Source organism: Staurois parvus, unplaced genomic scaffold (genome assembly GCF_062004578.1).
Source record: "Staurois parvus isolate SC_StPar_1 unplaced genomic scaffold, SC_StPar_1.0 ptg000644l, whole genome shotgun sequence".
Classification (NCBI taxonomy): Eukaryota; Metazoa; Chordata; class Amphibia; order Anura; family Ranidae; genus Staurois; species Staurois parvus.
In genome coordinates this window covers 734,428-756,204 of record NW_028318440.1, presented here as the reverse complement: position 1 = coordinate 756,204, position 21,777 = coordinate 734,428, and positions in this window count along the sequence as shown.

Sequence of the window (21,777 nt, the reverse complement as noted above, 5' to 3'; positions counted from 1 at the left end):
CATCCCCCATAGTAATACATCCCCCATATAGTAATTCATCCCCCATATAGTAATTCATCCCCCCTATAGTAATTCATCCCCCATATAGTAATTCATCCCCCATATAGTAATTCATCCCCCATATTAATTCATCCCTTATATAGTAGTAGTAAGTAAGTAGCAAGTAGTAAGCCAAGTCCCCCTGTGTCAATTCACTTACCTTTGCTCCGCGCGTTCCTCTCGCCGTGTTCCCGCGCCGTTCCGGTCTCCTCTCACGTTCGTCACGCTGCCCCGCCTACACACATCCTGACAGCCAATCACTGGCTATCAGGATGTGAGTGGCAGCGAGACTGGCCAATCATTGCATTTGAGCGCGCTGCCCTGGCTGTTTTTTTTTTGGATCACGCTGCAGAGTCCCTGCCGCCCGAGAGGAGGGAGGGGAGCGGGCGCCTGGCACACAAGAGCCGCATTAAAGTGTGTAAAGAGCCGCATGTGGCTCGCGAGCCGCGGCTTGCCAACCACTGGGCTAAGCGATGTTGCGTGACCACCTGCAGCCAATGATGGACAAGCGGGGCATGTCATCACGAATCATATGAGTCGGGTGTGGGTCTTCACCTCCGCCTAACCCGCGAGACTGACTCACCGAACCCCTGGGGTTCGATCGAACCCAGGTTAAGAACCACTGTTCTAGACTGAGGACACTTTAATACAGGAGTTACTGCCGAGATTACCAGATGAAAACAGAAGGGAAAAGCCTAAAAAACAAAAAAAGTAAACAAATGCAGCCACCACCTCTACGTAATTATTGGTAAGCTACAATATATTATATTTTTGGTTTTGGCTTTAATACCACCTTAATAACTACTACTAATACAAACCTATTTCTCACTATACATCTCTCACCACACTACATTTTATTATCACTACACAAGCTCTGTTAATAAATATTTTATGTTTTTTCCCTTCTAAAAAAGTGAGCTTGTTATGAAAAATAATTTATAAACTTGTATCACTTGTAAAAGAAGATAGTCAATACTGATCTTTTCTGGTGCCCATGCTGCTGAACACAGCTCTGTGAGGCTAGTTTCACATCTAGGCAGATTATGGATTGTGCAATTTCATAGAATGTTTTGCGGTGCATTTAGCATTTTTTTTTTCACACGTTTTTGACATGTGGTGGGTTTTTTTGTGTCAATAGGAAAGTATTGACTTTGATGCCACTTTTGATGTGACTTTGGATGGGTGTGACCGGGATGCGACTTTGGTACAACTTTGTATGGGTGCAACTTTGATGTGCCTTTGGATGGGTGCGACTTGGGTGCAACATTCATAATACTTGAGTGCCAGAGAGTGTAAAGTTGCATCAACAGGACTGTCATACTTTCCTATTAACAAAAAAAAGTCACATCAAATTCGAACCCACCCAAAGTCAAATCAAAATCAATACTTTCCTATTGACAAACAAAAACCTCCAAAATGCATCAAAAACACATCAGAAAAGCAACACTTGCGTTTTTTGGTGCAGTTTTATTGAAGTCTATTGAATAAAAAACACAATCTGCTGCAGGAAAAAAGTTGCTGATCTACAGAGTTGTTGAGAAGACTCAGGAGGTGGAGTCAGTACAGTAATCACTCCTTGTAGGCAGCAAGGTACCATGGGATATGTAGTCCTTAGAAACAAAGCAAACAGCAGCGGTGAAGCTGTAAAACATGCAGGGAATCCAGGACGTTGTGGAAATAGATGGACAGAAGAAAGGCAGAACTCACAACATGAGGACAGGAAGACAGGAGTTCAGAATTTTCAGACTTCAGTAGATGCATGCTTGTTCAGGGTGAGTGTCTCACTAGATGGTGAAAATGGAGAAAACAGTATCAGGGTCCATGCAAATTGTTCATAAAAATTGCTGCTTATACAGGCATTTTGAGTTTTTTTCTTCAGCTTGTATAAGTAGCCCGATGATAGCCTGCACATTAGGGATTTTACAGGCATATTTTCAGAGCATTTAGAAGCAGAAAAAAACCCTTCACAATCACATTTTTGTTTACAAATGTTTTTATTAGAGGATAGACTACAAAACCCGCAGCATGCAGTGAGATAGAATAAACAGCTTAAAAAAATGATATAAGAAATGATATAAGAAATTAACAAAGTACAATCTTAAAAATAAAAATAAAATCAAGTGCATGAATGAGGTAGTCAATAATATTGGCAGAACAACCACAAGCTCAATAAAAGGTTTGATTCAAAACTACCCCTGAGAGATCATCGATCAAATAATAGGTGTCGATGCGTTTTCCAACAGAATCACATTTTTGAGAAGAGCTTTTCGGCAGAAAAAATGTTAAACGCTCATAAACGTGCCTAAACGATGTTTAGGAGCATTCTGAGTTTTCAGTTGCACGCTGAAAAATGAGCAGAGGAGAATGCTTGGAAAAAAAAGCGTATAAAAGCAAATACTCCAAAGACATGCTGAAAGGTTAACTGGCTCCTGTCTGAATTGGCCCTACTATGTGTGAGTTAGAGACTTTAGATTGTACATCCTTGAGGGCAGGGACTGATGTGAATGTACAATATATATGTAAAGCATAAAATTGATAAGTACCTGTAATAAATAAACAAATAATGGCCATAAACTCTCCTAAACTGTTGTGCAATGCAAGTCACTATGAGCATTTATTATGCTGCATTTTTTTGCCCCAAGTGTGCATGGACCCTAAGGATTACAACCCTTGAGCCTATACCTTTGTAAGTCAGCATTGAAAACTTTCATCATTTAAAAAAAAACTAAAAACTAAGTTGGTAGCTGAAAAATATGAAAAGATTTAGCCACTAAAAACAAATTTTTCGTCCTAACAAAGACATATGCTTTACTTCATGGTATAAGTGTCCATTTGTTTTTATTGTGTTCTACTCTGTCAGACCTACCTTCTTATTCACAAAAATAGCTAATTTCCGTTTACTCCCCCACTGCTCCATTTAGCTCTATTTAGCCTTTGGTAGCAAACGCATACCTTGTAGTCAGTTACAGAGGAGTAGTAATAATCTCAGGCATTTCTGAATGCTAGTATCCTGGTCTCCTCCTCCCATGCCCGTCTCCAGGACTTCTCCAGGGCCTCCCCCATCCTCTGGAACTCACTACCCCAATCCGTCAAACTGTCACCTTCCCTCCTCACCTTTAGCACACCCTGAAAACACATCTCTTCAGAGAAGCCTACCCCGCCCTCACCTAATTGCTGATCTCCTCCACTCTTCCTACCACTCCATCCCCCACAGCTATTTCCTCCTGTACCACTATCCCCTCCTTCCTAGATTGTAAGCTCCAAGGAGCAGGGCCCTCGAACCCCTTGTGTATCGCATTGTTTTGTTACTGTACTGTCTCATGTCCTGTCTCCCATTATAATGTACAGCGCTGAGCAAACGTTTGACGCTATATAAATACTGTATAATAATAATAATAGTGCAAACCCACCTGAGCAGGCCTGCTAAGAAGATGTCACAAGTACTGGGCCAATCCTTTAGGGCCGAAGAATGTATACATTTGGCTACAGGGTGGGGCATGCCTGATTGCTTATGATGGGCCCTGTACAGTTGATGGCTTCTTAGTGGGCTTGCTCAGGTGGGTTTGCACTGGGATCCAAGCAAGCCTGAGCTCATTTGTACTAAGGAGCAATTAAACTCAACAAGTCACCAAGCATAAGTGCTATCAAATGGAGGGTAGAGAAAGTCCTCAGCATTGCCTAAACTCCAAATGGGGCAATTCAGAGCCAACACAGTGCTGTCTTTCTGTTTCCAGAGGCTGAAAGCAGCAGGGAAGTGGAACGGGGAGTACAATAGTAAAGAAAAGGTAAGTACTGTATGTGCAGTTGCCATCTGAGACATTAAACTGAACCTGTTATTTTGTCCTCTATGAGCAGAGCACAGAAGCATCCTATTTTGATATTACTGTTAAAAAAATCACTTTTAGTCTATCTAAATGTGACAGATTAGATGGAATTAACCACTTGCCTACTGGGCACTTTTAACCCCTTCCTGCCCAGGCCAATTTTCAGCTTTTAGCGCTGTTGCACTTTAAATGACAATTGCGCGGTCATGCAACACTGTACCCATATCAAATTTTTATCATTTTTTTCACACAAATATAACTTTCTTTTGGTGGTATTTAATCACCACTGGGTGTTTTATTTTTTTGGGAAAAAAAGGTTTTCTTTGATTCTATTATAAAATTTTGCAAACAGATCATTTTTCTCCTTCACTGATGTGCACTGATGAGGCAGCACTAATTGGCACTGATGGGCACTGATAGGCTGCACTAATGAGACAGCACTGGTGGGCATTGATGAGAAGGGACTGGCGAGACTGCAGTGATATGCTGTACTGATGGGCAAGATAGGCGGCAAAGATGGATACTGATAGGTGGCACTGATGGGCACCAATAGGCAGCACTGAAGGGCACTGACTGGATGGCACTGACTGATGGCACTGACTGGCGGCACTGACTGATGATGCTGACTGTCGGTACTGACTGACGACATTGACTGGTGGCACTGATGGGCAGCACTGCTGGGTACTGATGGGCAGCACTGTTGGGCACTGGTGGACATCACTGCTGGGCACTGATGTACAATTTTGAGGCTGCACTGATAATCAGTGCCCTGATTATCAGTGTAGATTTCTACTTTCACAGTTGCCAGTTATCAGCAGTACCTTCCTCACACTGTAATGCCCTGCCAGAACTGGATGACCATGCTGTAGCCATCATTCGGCTATAGTGTAGTCAGGAAGAGGTTAAGCAACAGATGTGTATATGTAGGTACAATGAGAGATGGAGATTTGTATATTTTTTTAATGTTCTTTTTTAAATTAATAATTTCTGTATTTTTATAATGGAAACATTAAGGTAATATTTTAATCTAAAGAATATACAGGTAAATGTATGATTGAAATTACATCTAAACTGTAATGAGTGCTTCATGATTTGTAATTGATAGTTTTTCCCCATACACATGTGTGTACAGGTTAAAGTGTTACTAAACCCACAATGGTAAGATCAGTCTGTATATGCAGTCAAGCATGCTGTTTATACTCACTCTGGAATCTAAGGGGTTAATCCTCTGCATTGTGTAAAAAGGCTGTTTGATCCTGTCTTCTCTGATCCTCCCCTTCTTCCACAGTCTCCAATTGATCTGCTGATAGAACACAACTACAAATGCTCAGTTTGCTGTGAGAGGTTTTTTTTTTTTTTTTGGAGAGTGAATGTGATCAGTACAGGGTCAATGGGCACTGTCCAAACAGAGGGTCAGGGGTCCTGCAGCCTCATTGGACAATTAGGGGAGAATGAAAACTCCTCCTACAATATTTAACCAGTACTCTGCTGGACACTGATAGAAGTCAAAAGACTGCTCTAACTGCTGATGAGAAAAGGTATTTAGCAGTTTATATTTACTAAGATAATTGCATTTCCATGTTCTGCGTACTGTGGGAGACCAGATAAATTGAATGCAGGATCATGGGTTTAGTAACACTTTGAAAGGACCACTAATACTTTAATAATCATGCCAGAATATACTTGTAGAGGCTTCTCCTAATTTCAAGTAAAAACTATTACAAAGACCCTGGAGCAGTTGTAGAGGGAATGGTGATATCTTGGTTGCACATTACTTGAATTGTTAATATGGATATAAAAGGTTAGATGGTTTGAAGACTCATGTCAAAGTATTGCGTAACACACATGCACTGTTATTGTAAGGTAAATGCTGTCTGGAATTCATTAGATTCAGTCTTTAGAGTCTTGCAGTAGCTGACTCATGGAATTACAACAACAATTTTCTATTGACCTGTCAGTAATATGTTCCATAAATGGTTGCAATATGTGCAACTACAATAGAAGTGGCACTACATACAATAAATGTAATTGAAAAAAATCTAGGTTTATTTTCTATTACATTTTATCTTAATTCTTTAATGCATCTTAATCTAAATGAATCTGCAATACTTTAGTGACATTAGTAGAAAGAAGTCATTATTTATATACTTTTTAAAGTTTTTCTTATCTCTCTAGAACACCAGGGAATGTAAAGCTTGGCACACAGACCGCAATCTGCCTGTACAATATTTATCGAGACCCTTTCACCAACTTAATAAATTGCAGATAAAATCACAGAAAAAAGAGTATTTAAAATGATTGCTTGCTGTTGTTTTCTTTCCATAAAAGGATTTTTATGCACTTGCAATATTTCTTTCAACTTCCTAGTGTATTTGATCATACTTTGTAAAATGTCAATTCCATAGCACAGCCCCCTTCCTCCTTATACATCATACCACTCTTCCTTTCTGGGAGTGTCTAATTACTCTTTGTGATAGCCATGCTCATCCAACCCTCCCTTCATAACCTTTTCTGTAGCCATGAGGGAGGACGAAATGGGAATTCTATAAAACATTACTTTTGAGACAGCTCCATGCCTGCTGAGGCTGCTGACATCAAATCTTAGATGGCTGTACCCAGGATCAGTCTGAGACCTTCTGGATGTCTACTCAAGGGAGGCTTTTATAGGTCAAAAACATGCATAAAATATAATAAATGCACACAATCTTATAGGGAGATTGTTGTTGAAATAAATGGTTTGGCAACCATGCCTTTTAAAATCTATCAACAAATACTATATTTAGTGAAAGGTCTATATGATTGGATATGAACTGAGTTGACTGTGTAGGTAGGTCACTAAAACTACATTCTTTTTAATAAAGGATATTGTACATGTGATATGTGTGGTCACCTTTAGACACAATCACTGCAAGTAATAGCCTTACTGTAGTAACATATTGGTATGTTTCATTAAGAACTCTAGCAGTGAAATATCTTCCTGTCCTTAAACTGGCCAGGGCCACCCATAGTGCATCTTGACACCTATCTGGAGACCTAGTTTAAAAAAAATCAACTTATTTACTACCAAATAAACTGTTTCTGCAAAAAGTTTTAGTTTTATTCAAATTCAGTAGCATGTCAGTAGGTACTAACTCCAAACTTCTTTTTGGTAAAAAAAAAACAATGTTTACTGTATGTGTAATAATGAGCACCTCCAACAGGTATAAACATGTCTTGCCAACTCGAATGAAAACCCTGCATGACTTATTAACTTTACACACATTATTAGTGATGTAAAATCATGAGCATAATTTGCAAGATTTGGCTTGTGTATGTCTAATCATATTTTATCTGTGCATGGTCCTCCATCCCACCTGTTTAATAAAACATACATAAAAATATAGTAACAAACAATCTTGAGATGTAGAAATATTACATATACAGTAATATTAATATTTTTTTTTCAATTTTGTTTTGTTGCAGCCTGATACTACAATTGTTTAGATTCATTTTTTTCTAGTTAATCTGGTAACTTTGGCATTCACGTTCCCTGAAATATCACGTTCACATAAGTATTCAGATCATTGCAACTCAGCACAGGTGTCCCCCATTTCTATTGGTCATTGCTGAGATATTTCTACACCTTGATTGGAGTCCATTTGTAATAAATTAAATTGATTGGACATGATTTAAAAAGGCACACATCTCTCTTTAAAAGGGCTCACAGCAGACAATGTATCAGAGAAAAGGCCATGAGGCCAAAGGAATTGCCTGCAGAGCTCAAAGACAGAATTATTGCAAGTTACAGATCTGGGGAAGGCTACAAAACATTTTTGCTGCACTGAAGGTTCACAAGAGTACAGTGGCATCCATAATTTTCAAATGGAAGATGTTTGGCACAGCCAGGACTCTTCCAAGAGCTGACCAAATTGGACAATAAGGGGAGAAGGGCCTTAGTAAGAGAGGTGACCAAGCACCCTGACTGAGCTCCAGAGATCCTGTGTGGAGATGGGACAAAGTTCCAGAAGGACAACAATCACTACAGCCCTTTACTGATCTGGGCTTTATGGCAGAGTGGCTAGATGGAAGCTTCTCCTGTTTATAGTTTTCAAAAAGCACCTGAACGACTCTTAGACTGTGCTAAACAAGATTCTCTAGTCTGATGAAACCAAGATGGAACTGTTTAGCCTCAATTCTAAATGATAAACTGCTCATCACCTGCCCAAAGCTATCCCAACAGTGAAGCATGGTGGTGGCAGCAGAAATAGAAAGAGATAGCCCAGTCTCCATGATTAAGCCCGGGAGAGGTGAATGGGGTAACAAGGGGCAGGGTGAAACATGTTGGAGGCATGGTCTGGATGAATCAAGCTGAGGCTGCTTTTACCTGCTAACCACATCCCGAGCAAGGTGTGCAGCAGCCGAGCTAACTCTTCCTATTTCTGCAGCATGCTTTGGGTTTGGACAGACCTTTCCTTAGCCTGTATCCTCACTAGTCAGCGGCATCCAACTCATTGTAGTTTGACAGCCTGAAAAGGGACCATTAAGCATTTATTGTGAGTCACATGGTGGTGGCAGAATTATACTGTGGGTGTGTTTTTCAGCAGAAGGGACTGGGAGATTGTCAGGGTTGAGGGAAAGTTGAATGGAGCAACTCTATGGTACAGAGATATCCGCAATGAAACCCTGTTCCACAGCGCTTAGGAAATGTAGGAAAATGTACAGAACTGTAGATCTGATTGCTTTATTCAGTAAAGAAGTTCTGGTTAAGTAGAGTTGTCTGTCCTGAATTACTTGGGAAGAGTATGTTTTCAGTGTATTGAAGAACCAAGGAATGATGCATACTATCACAAGTTAACCCCTGAAGCTATGAAAAAGTGTGTATTACAGTTAAACCTTGAAGTTATGAACTCAGGAGTGTCAAGAAGGAGGAGCAGTCAGCACAGGAGATGGAGTGGTGGTGGCTGGTGACAGAGGTTTCATAAGTGAGGGGTAGCCTGGCACTTGTACCGTTGTGTACAAGTGCCAGGCTACCTCACCTTAGGGCCCGCTGTGGAACAGAACTATCGTAAGGACTGGGCCTGGAACCACATGTGTGTCCGACCTCCCAAAGTAAGTTTGGTGGCCCTACTCTTCGCCTTCAAGGCTGAGCACAAAGTGTGTTATAAAGAGCAGGTGGAGGTCAATTAGTGCCCAGTGCTACTCGATCAAAATGACTCTATAGTCAGTGCTGGGGCAGGTGTCACTGGCAAATGTAAAATACATTATCCTTCTCTCTGTGTGTGTGTATGTGTGTGTGTGTGTGTGTAGTGCCTGCCTGGTGAAGTAGTTTAGTCTTCGGCCATGAGGTGCATAAATTTATCAGCACGCAGTTCCCCCATGCTAAACAACTTGTTAATTCCTGCAAAGAACATGAACTTAAAAGTACTATTCATGTACTGTGCATGATATACATTTTTTATTTCAGCTATTCTGGTTACCAGAAGGATGTGGACTGTGTGTGTTTGAAAATGTGTTTCTTCCTGTTAAATCCAAAATTGGGTACCTGCAACAGACAGCATATACTGTAGGACATTTTTTTCCTAGTGGACCAAGGGAATGGAATGTTGGCATCTAATCTGTAATACATGTAGGATGTATACTTTTCAGGCAGACTAGGTGCCATCTGGAGGTTGGGCCCCAGGCTGGTACCTAAACCACCCTAATTAAAATCATCCATTGCACACATGTATAGCACTACCCTCGAAAGGGCTGATGGATTTGTTTGGGCCCACCTATGCTCTGCACGGCCGGGCAACACACATTTTCCACACTTGTACCTTCAGAGTCAGTAAACAGTTCTTGAGCTGGTTTTTAGTTGTTTTTATTAAGAGGTTAACATCTTGGATGGGGTCTAGGGGTATATGGGATGCCCAAGGAACTGCAGAACTTGAGAACAAACTTTTTAGCAACTATGTACAAAAATGTGGACTAGCAAATATATACTGTAGAACTGTCCCTTTACAGAGTACTGTTGTCCCTTTTCGGTGTACCTCCTCAGACCCCGGATGAATTTTCCTTTTCAACCAGCTGTACTGAGGGTAGCCCTGAGCAAGAAAGCAGTCCCAGATGAGGACTAGTTGGGTATTGCACATGACCACCCTCCCCATTATCTGGCCCAGGAAGTGCAGATGTTCTCACACTGTCCTGTCCTGTTAGCATGGTAGATTGGTAGATGCTTTCAGGCCTTCACTGGGCTGTCTCCTCCCCTGCTGCTTAGGATGTCCTTCCTAGGAGACTTTGGGCAGTGAAGATCCTCCTGTCCAGCAACCAGCCTGTAGGTAGGCTCCCCTCCCTGGGGCCCCTCCCAGGCTCCACACTCTAGCCTTCCTCTCAGTCCATCTTCCACCCAACTCCCCTTGCTCCCCAGACTCTGTCATATTTGAGGTTGCCCTGGTCACCATGCCCAGCTTCCTGCTAGGGGATTGGCTGAGGTCCCTAAAACATGCAGATCTGGGCCTCCTTCCCTCCTTCACCCTGCTTCCAGAAGGTTCTCCTGTTTCTGGAAAGGTGGGAGGGCTCCAGATGCCCTGACCTGTAGAGTCTCCCAGCCTTCCCTGAGGTGAACTCCTGCCTCACTTCCAGGCTGCTACTCAGCCTCTATCAAAAGAAAGACAACAAACCTAACTAACCTAGAGGGTGTTACACATGTATCCTTGACTTTTCTTTACCATAGTTTGTTTACGGATTGTTCTTGGCTGACAACTTTGCTTGTCATATCTTAACCACTTCAAGACAGGAGTGTTAAACCCCCTTCCTGCTCAGGCCATTTTTTAGATTTAAGTGTTGTCACACTTTGAATGACAAATACTCAGTCATGCAACACTGTACCCAGGAGCGTATTTACTGCAAGACAAACAAGGAGTTTGCCTTGGGTGGCATTTTTCAGGGGGGCAGCACTGCCCCCCTGGAAGAAGGGACAGCAGACAGAGGATGGGGACCAGGTGGGGCACTGCCTCAGCTCTGTCATGGGATCAGAAAGAGGCTGAATGCTGCTGGAGGGTGTAGGTAGAGGCTGGCTCTCATTCCCACACAAGGACGACACTGGGCTTTCCTAACCTATCTCTGGGTATGGCTGGCTGTGTTCATTCCAGAGGTGAGTGCTCTCTCCTCTCCCTCTCTCCATTTTTAGGTGTGCGTGTGTGTGTGTGTGGGGGCACCCGATTTTAGTGTTGACTAGGGCAGCACAAAAACAAAATATACCTCTGACTACCCAAATAGATTTTATATACATTTTATAGACAAATAGAGTTTTCTTTTGGCAGTATTTAATCACCATCGGGTTTTTTAATCTTTGCTATATAAATGAAAAAGAGCTTTCTTAGTTTTTTTTTTTTTAAATTTGCAAATGAATAATCTTTCTTCATAGATTTAGACCAGCATGTATTCTGCTACATTTCTTTGATAAAAGTCTCCCAAACCAATGTATATTATTTAATCTGTGTGAAAGTTATAGAGTCTACAAACTATGGTATATATTTGAAAATTGACCAATCCTGGTGTACTTACTGTCTATCTCAATTCAGGCCCTAAAATGCCAGAACAGTACAAATACCCCAAAATTACTTCTTTTTGGAACGCACCGTAAAAGGTATTTAGTAAGAGGCATGGTGAGTTTTTTGAAGTTGTATTTTTTTGTCAAAGTTATTGCTCACAGACAGCATAGGCATAATTATAAATACATCCCAAAACACATTCTGTTATGCCTACCAAGTAAGAGTATACCACGTGTGGGATACTTTTTCACAGCCTAGCTATGCAGGGGAGCCCAAACTCCAAGGAGCACCTTTAGGCATTTCAGAGGCATCAATTACAAATCTAATTTCCTTTCTACCTATCACATTTTTGGAGGACCTGGAGCACCAGGACAATGGAAACACCCACAAAATGTCCACATGTAGGAGGCATGGTAAGCCTTTTGAAGACCTCATTTTTTTGCCACAAGTTATTTGAAACTGTGGAATTAAAATGTATTTTTTACACAAAGCTGTCTATGAATGTGATATAATATTTCTAACACACTGTATAGGCATACTTAGCATTACACCCCAAAACACATTCTGCTACTGCTTCTGAGCATGGAAATACCATGTGTCAGACTTTTTTTTTACAGCGTAACCACATAGAGAGGCCCAAAATCCAAGGAGCACATTCAGGCTTTCTAGGGACATAAATTACGCATCTAATTTTCTGACTACTTATCACATTTTTGGAGGTCTTGGAACACCAGAACAGTAGAAACACCAACAAAGTTACCACATTTTACAGAGTAAACATCCCAAGACATGTTTTAGGAGGCATGGTGAGTCTTTTGAAGACTTCATTGTTTTGCCACAAGTTTTTGTGGCAAAAAATAAAAATAATTAGATATCAAAGCAGCCACCAGCATTGTACATTATCACTGCCAGATCAGTACAATGTCACCATAGTGACACTGCACTTGCACTGGTGACATTATGTAAAAAAATAAAAATACATATTGTCACCAAAGCAGTGCAGTGTTGAAAAATGTTTTTTGTTTTGTTTTTTTTTACACTGTGATTGCTTACACAGTTTCACCTTACATCAATTGGCTGCATTCATTGCATTGCCTAATACAAAAATATACTTCATGAACTGTCCCTAGAGTGTGCAAATATATGACAAGAAAATTAGATTATATAATTCACTATGGCAGCAACATATGTGCATAGTCCAGGTTTTGTATAAAGCATCGAAGAATATGTTGGCTGTGTATAAATCCCTAAAAACCTTGGTAGTGCAAAGTCTTAAGGTTTAAATGACCAGCATGATTTTAGTGATTGTAAAGGCAAAATCTTTATTTTTTTAAAAATAAGAAACATGTCAGACTTACCTGCTCTGTGCAATGAGTTTGCACAGAGCAGCCCCGATCCTCCTCTTCTAGAGTTCCCCCCTTCTGCCCCCCCCCCTACCAAGTGCCCCCATAGCAAGCTGCTTGCTATGGGGGCACTCATGCATGCTTGCTCCTGAGCCAGCTCTTTGTGTCCATTGACACACAGAATGTAGCTTGACCCTACCCCCTCTTGCCTAACTGTCTCACTGGTTGTGATCTACACAGCAGGAGCCAATGTATCTCGCAGCTGCCTCTCCGTCCAGTGAGGAGAGAGAGCTGCTGCTCTTGTGCACATTGCTGGATCAAGATTGGGCTTAGGTAAGTATGGGGGGGGGGGGAGTGGCTGGGCTGGGGGGAGCTGCATGCAGGTTTTTTTACCTTAAAGCATAGAATGCATTGTGGTAAAAAAAGAACCTTCTGCTTTTAGAACCACTTTAAATTCTACCATTGCATTTTGTCATTTTCTGTGTTCTAAGACCTTTTATGCCTTCAATTTTAATGAACAAAAAGTGTGTTAATAGCTTGCATTAACATGCAACAGGACTGCCAGGCGTTTATGATTTGTAGTGCCAAAAAAAACTTGTATTTTGCAGATACAGCAGGGAAAACTTAACCTTAAAATAATCCAGGCCAATGAACTAGGGATGGGCTGAATGCTAAAGGAGAACATTTCCTTTTAACCTAAAATAAAATGGTTACAGGAATAAATGACAGCTGGGTGTGTGTAAAACTCATCACAAATCAATCCTGTACAGTTTAAGAGGCATGTTATCCCATAATTTTTCTTTAAATCACTGCACATTGCAGATATGCCCTTGCAATGTGTATTTTGTATTCAGGTAATATGAACATATGAGTTACTTGAATAGTTTAGACTGAAATACAACCTAGATTGCCAAACTAACACAAATGTAAATTGTGAAGAGAAGACCTTTTTTTTTAAAGAACTCTGATGTGACCACCCAGGAAATAAAATGGGTTGGATCTGAGTTGCACATTCCTATACATTTCCCCATTTTTGTCCAATGTGACTGCATAGGTAAGGCTGGCATGTGGTTACCATCATGTTTTTATCATTATTTTATTCCCTACCAAACAAGTAGTATATCATGCATATTGAATTAAATTCAATTTAAAAAATAGTATTTTATAAAGCTACCCACCAACATTATGGATTATGTGAGGAATCTAACTGCAAAATAATTTTTCATATAAAAAAAATAAACATCTTATGGCTGCTTCATAGAAAATAATCTTATAAATCCTTTAGGAGGCAAAAATGAAAAAAAAAAAAACAGTCAAAAAATAAAATCGGAAAAACATATCTCATTAAAAGTTAAAATAAAAAGCAGCTTGTGGGGCAGTGCAGGGCATTGCTGTGGCAGTAATCACACCAGGCCTGGTTGTAATAAACCGGAAGCTTGTATTGAGCAGAATGCCAAAGTTACAAACACCCTAGCAGGAGAGTGTCGCTTAGGGAATAACTCACAGTTCGGTGTAGTTCAAGATGTGACTGAGTAGAGATGCTGACAGTGTCTGTCTCAGAGGTTGGAGGGCGGCCTGGCCGGTCTGGTCCCAAATGGTGAGGTATCCTTCCAGGGCAGCAAGTTCCAAACCTGTCTCTTCTTGTCTGGAACCTTTCTCTACCACTTTGTTCATGTAGCTTAGGGAATAACTTAGCTGTGTAGCTTAGGGAATAACTCACAGTTCAGTGTAGTTCAAGATGTGACTGAGGAGATATGCTGACAGTTTCTGTCTCAGAGGTTGGAGTGCGGCCTGGTCCAGTCCCAAATGGGGAGGTATCCACCAGGGCAGCAAGTTCCTCACCTGTCCCTTCTTGTCTGGAACCTTTCTCTACCGCTTAGTTCTTTCCCTAACAAGCGCGGCCTCTCTCCCTGCACTGGCCACACATGGAAAGTGCACCAAAACCCAGGGGCACATAGACCCTGCTGACTCAAGATGGCTGGCAAGGGTCACATGGCTGCAGTGTAGCCAACCGGAAAGCTGCTTCATTAACCCAATAAACCATAGTGAAACCATGATGTTTTGCTTTGCTTCCTCTCCAGGCTATAGTACCATTCAGGTTGAGTGCCACCCACAGTTGAAAAAACAGACTGCACCTGCCTACACCCCCCCCCCTTTAACAGATGCTGTCCTCAGCATTGCAACATAATAAAATACCAACACACATGCAATAAAGCAGGTTAAGGCAAAACCAACAAATATAGTTAAACAGCATAATCAGAGAATCTGGAAGGCAGTTGCATACGATTAGGCCACACAGGGCGGAGGTTCTCTGTAATGCGGTGAAGGTTCCTCTTCAGGTAATGCCTCAGGGGCCACAGGTAGTAAGGAGGGATCTGTGTTCTCTGGCTTTTCTTCACTTAGGCCCCAAGTAGGAATGTTCCGCAGACCAGTATGGCCTGTGACACTAGCCGGGGCTGCGGGATCGTCGGGAATCTTAACATCAGGCCCAGGGTCTCTGGGGACTATAGCTACAAGCACAAAAGGTGGCAAGAACCAGTCAGTGGGTGCCTAGTGCACTGGTGGAAGGTCGGCAGGGTCGAAAGCTTTCAGATCATTGGTAGGTCTCTCGGAGCACTCACCACCCAGTACACAAGGTCTCAACATGTAAAGTCATTTCTTTATGGAGTCTGGCCCCTTCAAGACCAGGTCATATATAGGGGTAGGTGGAAAAGGTTGCCCCACTACCCAGTACAGGCTGCGCTCCAGCTTGCTACCTTGGGCACATTTGGTGTTCTTCACTAACACCTGTTCCAGACGTTTGACATGGTCCTCAAATGTCTTGGAGAAAATGATGATGTGATAGATTAGCACAGTTTCAAATTTGAAGTCTCCAAGACATCTTTCCATTAAATGTTAGAAGGTATTGAGGGCGTGCTCCCTGTGCATTTCCAGTGCATTAACAAGCATGTACCACAAAGCTCCCAATGCATACTTACGATAGGGAGCTTACTGATCAGGTGACCAACGTTACAGCCAATCACAGCAGCCACATTATCAGAATGCCTGCTTCACCTCAAAGCATTTAGATCCTCCTAAAGAGCAAGGAGACGGTAGCAGGAAGGGGTTAATTGAGGATCACCAGGTGAAAATAATGGAAAAAAGCCTAAAGAAAGGAAACAGATGCATCCACTGCATCTAAGGACTGGTAAACTGCAATATTTTACATTTTTGTTCCTGGGTTTAGATAGGCTTTACCTTTTTCTCGGTGCATTCCTAAATAAACATAGTTATTTCAAATAATTTGTTAAATAACCATCCATTATACATTTTTAAACCATAAAGCAACCTACTATCAGATGTGTTCAGCATACTCCCCTAATTAAAGCACATTAAAGCTTTTTTACAAGACCAAAATTCAAATCATAAACCACATATGGCTTTTGCATGGGTAAAGCAAGAGATGGAAACATGAGATTAGTTATATGGAAATATTGTCTATAAGATTGGAATGTATGATATTTTTATTTATTTAATAGAACATAGCAAAGGCAAACATTTGAAACTGAGTTTCCAACATCTGTATCTCTTTTGTTTACAGTTCATAACTGTTATTGTTTAATGTTGTTGTGTTTTTAGAGAAGTAAACAGTTCATGTTTAATTCTTTTCCTGTGTTTATTCCACATTGGCTTTTGTATGACTATTTATTTTATTACCGGGGGATGAATTATCTAAATAGAACAGTATGGTATAACCTAGGACCTATTTGTCTTTTTTATAACTACCATAAGTCATAGAGGTTATTTTTAAAATCACAAGAATGGCATCATAGATTGCATACTAATTGTGCACTGATTTCTGGAAGCTACTAGGCTGTTGACAGATATTTCATGACAGGCTCTTCCATGTCACCTGTGTGTAGATACTGTATGTCTGTTTCTTTCTTCCCCAGCAATTTTCTGCAAAGCAGGGCAATCAATAGCCTACATGTGTCTCACTTTGAAATCTCATAGGATGTGGTTTATAACAAATGAATCAAAGCTTCATCCAAAAGCTCCCTTCCACTTATCATGCAGGGGTGGATTCCAATGAAATCCAGGAATGCTTCCACCCCCAGACCATTCTATCTCCTAATTATATATACAGTATGTCATTTTTAAAGCCTTTGCTTATGGGCAAAAATACTGTTCACTTTGCAAGGGAAGTTGCACTTTGCAAGGGCATTTTCTTCAGAGCTTAGTAAATAAGGTGAAGCCCTGCTGATTTTCATCATCGAATTGTGTGCAAGCAAAAATGCTCTTTTTTATTTTCCTTTGCACATGATTGGGTATTCTTTAAAAATGTTAATTTCCCCACATTCACTAAGCTCTGGTGAAATCTCCCTGTGAACAGCCTATTTGCCTTTAGAAAATCAACCCACTGAGTTTAAAGTGTGTACCAGTGCAAAAGCACAAGTAGGCTTTTATGCGTACAGTAAGTACATGATTAGTGTAAATGATTTTGCCATATATAACATCAGTGGCTTTAATTTATCCACAGGAATATATATTAGAATAACATATTCATTTCATAACTTTTTGGAAGAATCAAGCATTCTTCTACATCATTATTTCTCTTGGTAGCAGAAGTGTCTGTGGCCTGCCTCATCCATCCCACTCCATGCTTCTAAACACACACGGGCAGAACTCAGGTTTCATAGAACATTATTTTCTGAACTGACAGCAGAGCAGAAACTGTTTGCCTTCAGACTCTTTCTCTGACTGAAACTTCACACATCTCTGTCCAAACAGAGTAGGCAGGAAACCATATAAACAGCTATAGGGCTCTACAAACTACATGCTTTTTCATCAAAGCAGAGAAGAAAAGCATGGTAAACATGTGAAAAGGAGCCTAAAGCTCTATCTGATCACTGAAAATAGATAAATAAGACACATTCATATGTAATATTTTTGTATTAATCCAACAAACGTTTGAAAAATATTTTGTAAACAAAATATATAAATATTATGTAAAATACTATCTAAAACAAAAAAAATAGAACTGAAAAAAAATGTATAAAGAAAGGAAATGTATATTAACCAATTCAATACTGGGCAATTTTACACCTTCCTGCCCAGGCCATTTTTCAGGTTTCAGCGCTCTCACACTTTGAATGACAATTGCGCGGTCATACAACATTGTATCCAAACTAAAATTTTATCATTTTCTTCACACAACTAGAGCTTTCTTTTGGTGGTATTTAATCACCGCTGGGGTTTTTATTTTTTGCTAAATTAACAAAAAAATCCAAAAAGTTTGAAAAAAACACACGTTTTTCTTTCTTTCTGTTATAAAAGTTTGCAAATAAATAATTGTTCTTCATAAACTTAGACCGAGATGCATTCTGCTACATGTCTTTGGTGAAAATAACCCAAATTAGGATGGATTTTTTAGTTTGTAGGAAAGATATATAGTTCCCAAACTATGGTATAGATCTGAATATTGATCAATCCTGAAGTACTGACAGCCAGTCTATTTTCTTGAGGTCCAAGAATGTCAGAACAGTACAGATATCCCCAAATGACCCCTTTTTGCAAAGTAGACGTACTTCATAAGAGGCATGGTGAGTTTTTTGAAGTTGTATTTTTTTTGTCATAATTTTTTGGAAAATGAAAAAAATTAAAAAATTAGTTTCACTATTTTTTTTTTTACACACTGTCACCAGTGCAGTACAGTGTCATCATATACCTGGCATGGCGGTGATCAGGAACACTGACTGCTGACAGTATGAAAAAAAATATTTATAACAGTGATAGTGTGAACCTCCTGCGCTCCCAAGTGTTTTTAAAACTAAAAAATAATAAACAAAATAAATATGTGTATAAATCCCAGAGGGAGCTGCTAACATTAAATCATATACCAGTGATTATGTAAGATAAGAGTAATAAGGAATGCAGCGCTACATTCAAATCATAAAAATATGTGAATGTGGGATCCCAAAATATCAAATAAGTTAAATTAGATAAAATGTGACGGTGTTAACAATACATATCAATAAGTGCTCGTTAATAATATCATCAACACAAATAAAGTGGATAGCTCAAAACATGTGAAAAAACATATAAAAGAACCATATCCATATATATATGCATAAAACAAAATTACACATATATGTGCTGTAATCACACGTGCCTGTTGTGAAGTGAAATAACCATAATAATGGTACAAACGAAAATATATCTCAAAGTCCAAAAAATATTATTGGTGACAAAACAGTAAACGGTGCTTCCAAATAATACTGTTAGTGACCATAGGTGAAACTCGTGCAGATTTCTGGGTGTGTACAAATCTGAGAATCCAACCACCATCTGGATTAGCCTCTCACCTCATCCCTTCGACCCTTGCGGATCAAAGAGCAGTAGTGGATCCCTCTCACGGATCCTCCAAGCACCAAAACACTCCAAAGGCAGTTTTCTCAGGATATAGTATTCCCACTCTGGCTCTTCTCCAGGAAAAGTTGTAGTATCAATCTCTCAAATGAGACAAAGGAATCCTCCCATAGTGTAGTATATTTAATTATACCATAGGAACAGATAACATTTTTGCATTAAAACTTACGTAGCAGCCAGTCCAAGAAAAACCTCATGCTTTCAAATGAGGATATATCTGTTTGGGTGTACAGCTGGATGCACAGGTGTACCAAGATGGCCGCCACGCCGGAAATACGTCACCACGTCAAGCCGACGCGTTGCGTCACAGTGTCATGTGACTTCATCAGGGCTGTCAATCACAGTGACGATCTTGCTTTAAATACCCATCCTGTTAAGAGGAACCTCCCTCGTGGGAGGGGTTTTCCTCAATATCATTCCACCACTACTTTCCGCGGCCATAACACTGAAGACCACTGGGGACTCCTATGTAAACACTATATGCTAATGACTACAGCGGGCACATATATACAGGGATCAACCGAACACTGTATAATAATGCACCTACTACAATCAGTATACCTGATCCTTAAAAAACGTATATAAACAAACTACCCTTATATCAAATCATAAAAACTCTCATTTTAATTAAAAAAAAACGAAATTTTATTATAAAATCAAAAATATATTATTTATTAGATTTAAAATTAAAATTAAAATATAAGATGAAAATGAAATAGACCATCTCTCCCATAATTACATATACTATTATCAATCCTTGCAATAATGAATATCAGAATATGATCTCTTATTATATATAAGGAATCTACAAAAAATTTCTTTTTTTTTTATTTTTTTTTTTTATATAAATATCTGGAAGGATATATATACATGTGCACATAAAAACGCACATATATACACATATTCCCACCCTCAATTTAATCAAAAATTCTGTATATTATCTTCAAAAAATTAAAATAAAACAAATAAAAATAATCTAAAATTATTAAAAATATTAAAAATTATTATTTTATTAAAAATAATTGAGGATATATATTTATAATATCCCACCCCTTCACCAGCTAACGAAGGACCTACTCCGAAAAAACTCACACACACATATTCTATCCGAAAGCATGAGTTTACATAATCAATGCATAAAAATATTACATAATAAAAAAGTATATATACATATATCTATAACACCATCTCAAATACCCTCAAAAGTCAGAAATAAAACAGTTTAAATCAAACTCAATGTTCAATCCATTGGGGAAATACGTGTGCATGTTATAAATCCATTTTGACTCCATTTGGCTCAAAGAACGCACCTTATGGCTACCTCGCCAATGTCTCTTATATTTAGTGATACCCCAAAATTTCAATTCACCAGGGTCTTTGTTATGAAATTTGGTGAAATGCTTTGAAACGCTATGCTTCGGGAACCCCTTCTTTATATTTTGTACATGTTCCCGAAGCCTGACCCAAAGAGGTCGTTTAGTTCTCCCTATATACTGCAATCCGCAACTGCATTGCAGTGCGTACACAACTCCCTCTGTCCTACATGTAATAAATTCTTCGATCTTGAATTCTTTGTCACTTACAGATGAAGTAAAACACATCAATTTCTTGTTCTTTCCTTTTGTGGATTTGCACGCATAACATGCCCTGCACGGAAAAAACACCCATTTATATCCAAAAACGTGACTTTATTCTTTTTGGTAGGCGGATCAAGGACATTTTTAACAATTTTATCTCTTAATGATGGGGCTTTTCTATATCTGAAAATAGGGAATTCTGATATTATCTCCTTTAGGGCCGGATCAGCTTTCAATAGTGGCCAGTATCTTCTAAAAATAGTCTCCACTTTCTTATAATGGACATTGGAATCCAAACACATCACCAATTGGTCTTTTTGTTCCTCATTTTTCTCTCGATCTACAAGAAGTAAATCTCTTTTTGTATTTCCAACTTCCTGGATCGCTTTACTAATTAGATGTTGCGGATAACCTTTGGCTTCAAACCTATGGCCTATATTTTTTGTTGGCTAAGAAAGTCCTCCTGTGTGGTGCAATTTCTTCTAAGTCTAATCATTTGACCTTTTGGTATGTTCAATAACCACGGCGGGAAATGGCAGCTATCTTGAGGAATGTAACCATTCCTATCGACACTCTTAAAGAATGTCTTCGTGATAATTTTATCTTGTATGATTTTAATTAGAGATGAGCGAATCGAAGTAGGCGAAGTGGAATTCGTTTCGAATATTAGGAAAATTTCGATTCGCGTCAAATCCGAAAATAAGCAGACTTCGGATGCGCGAATCGAAATTTTTCCTAAAATGGCGGCGACATGTGCGGCGACGGAGCGGGGATGTCTGGGAAGGCGCGCAGACAAGGCGCGCTGACCCATAATGCATTCATTCATGACATGTGATCGCATTAGCCAATCATCAGCCAGCCAGCCAGCACAGTGTAATGGTCGAGCTATAAATGGCGGCCATTTTAGAATTCTCCATTTGCCTCCAGTCATTCAACAGAGGCAGACCTGGCTGTATGCAGGGAGAGAGTTAGGGACAGAGAAACGTTAGTTAGGGCCACAGAATCGTTACTTAGGGCCATAGAAACGTTACATAGGGCCACAGAAACGTTTACTTAGGGCCACAGAATCGTTAGT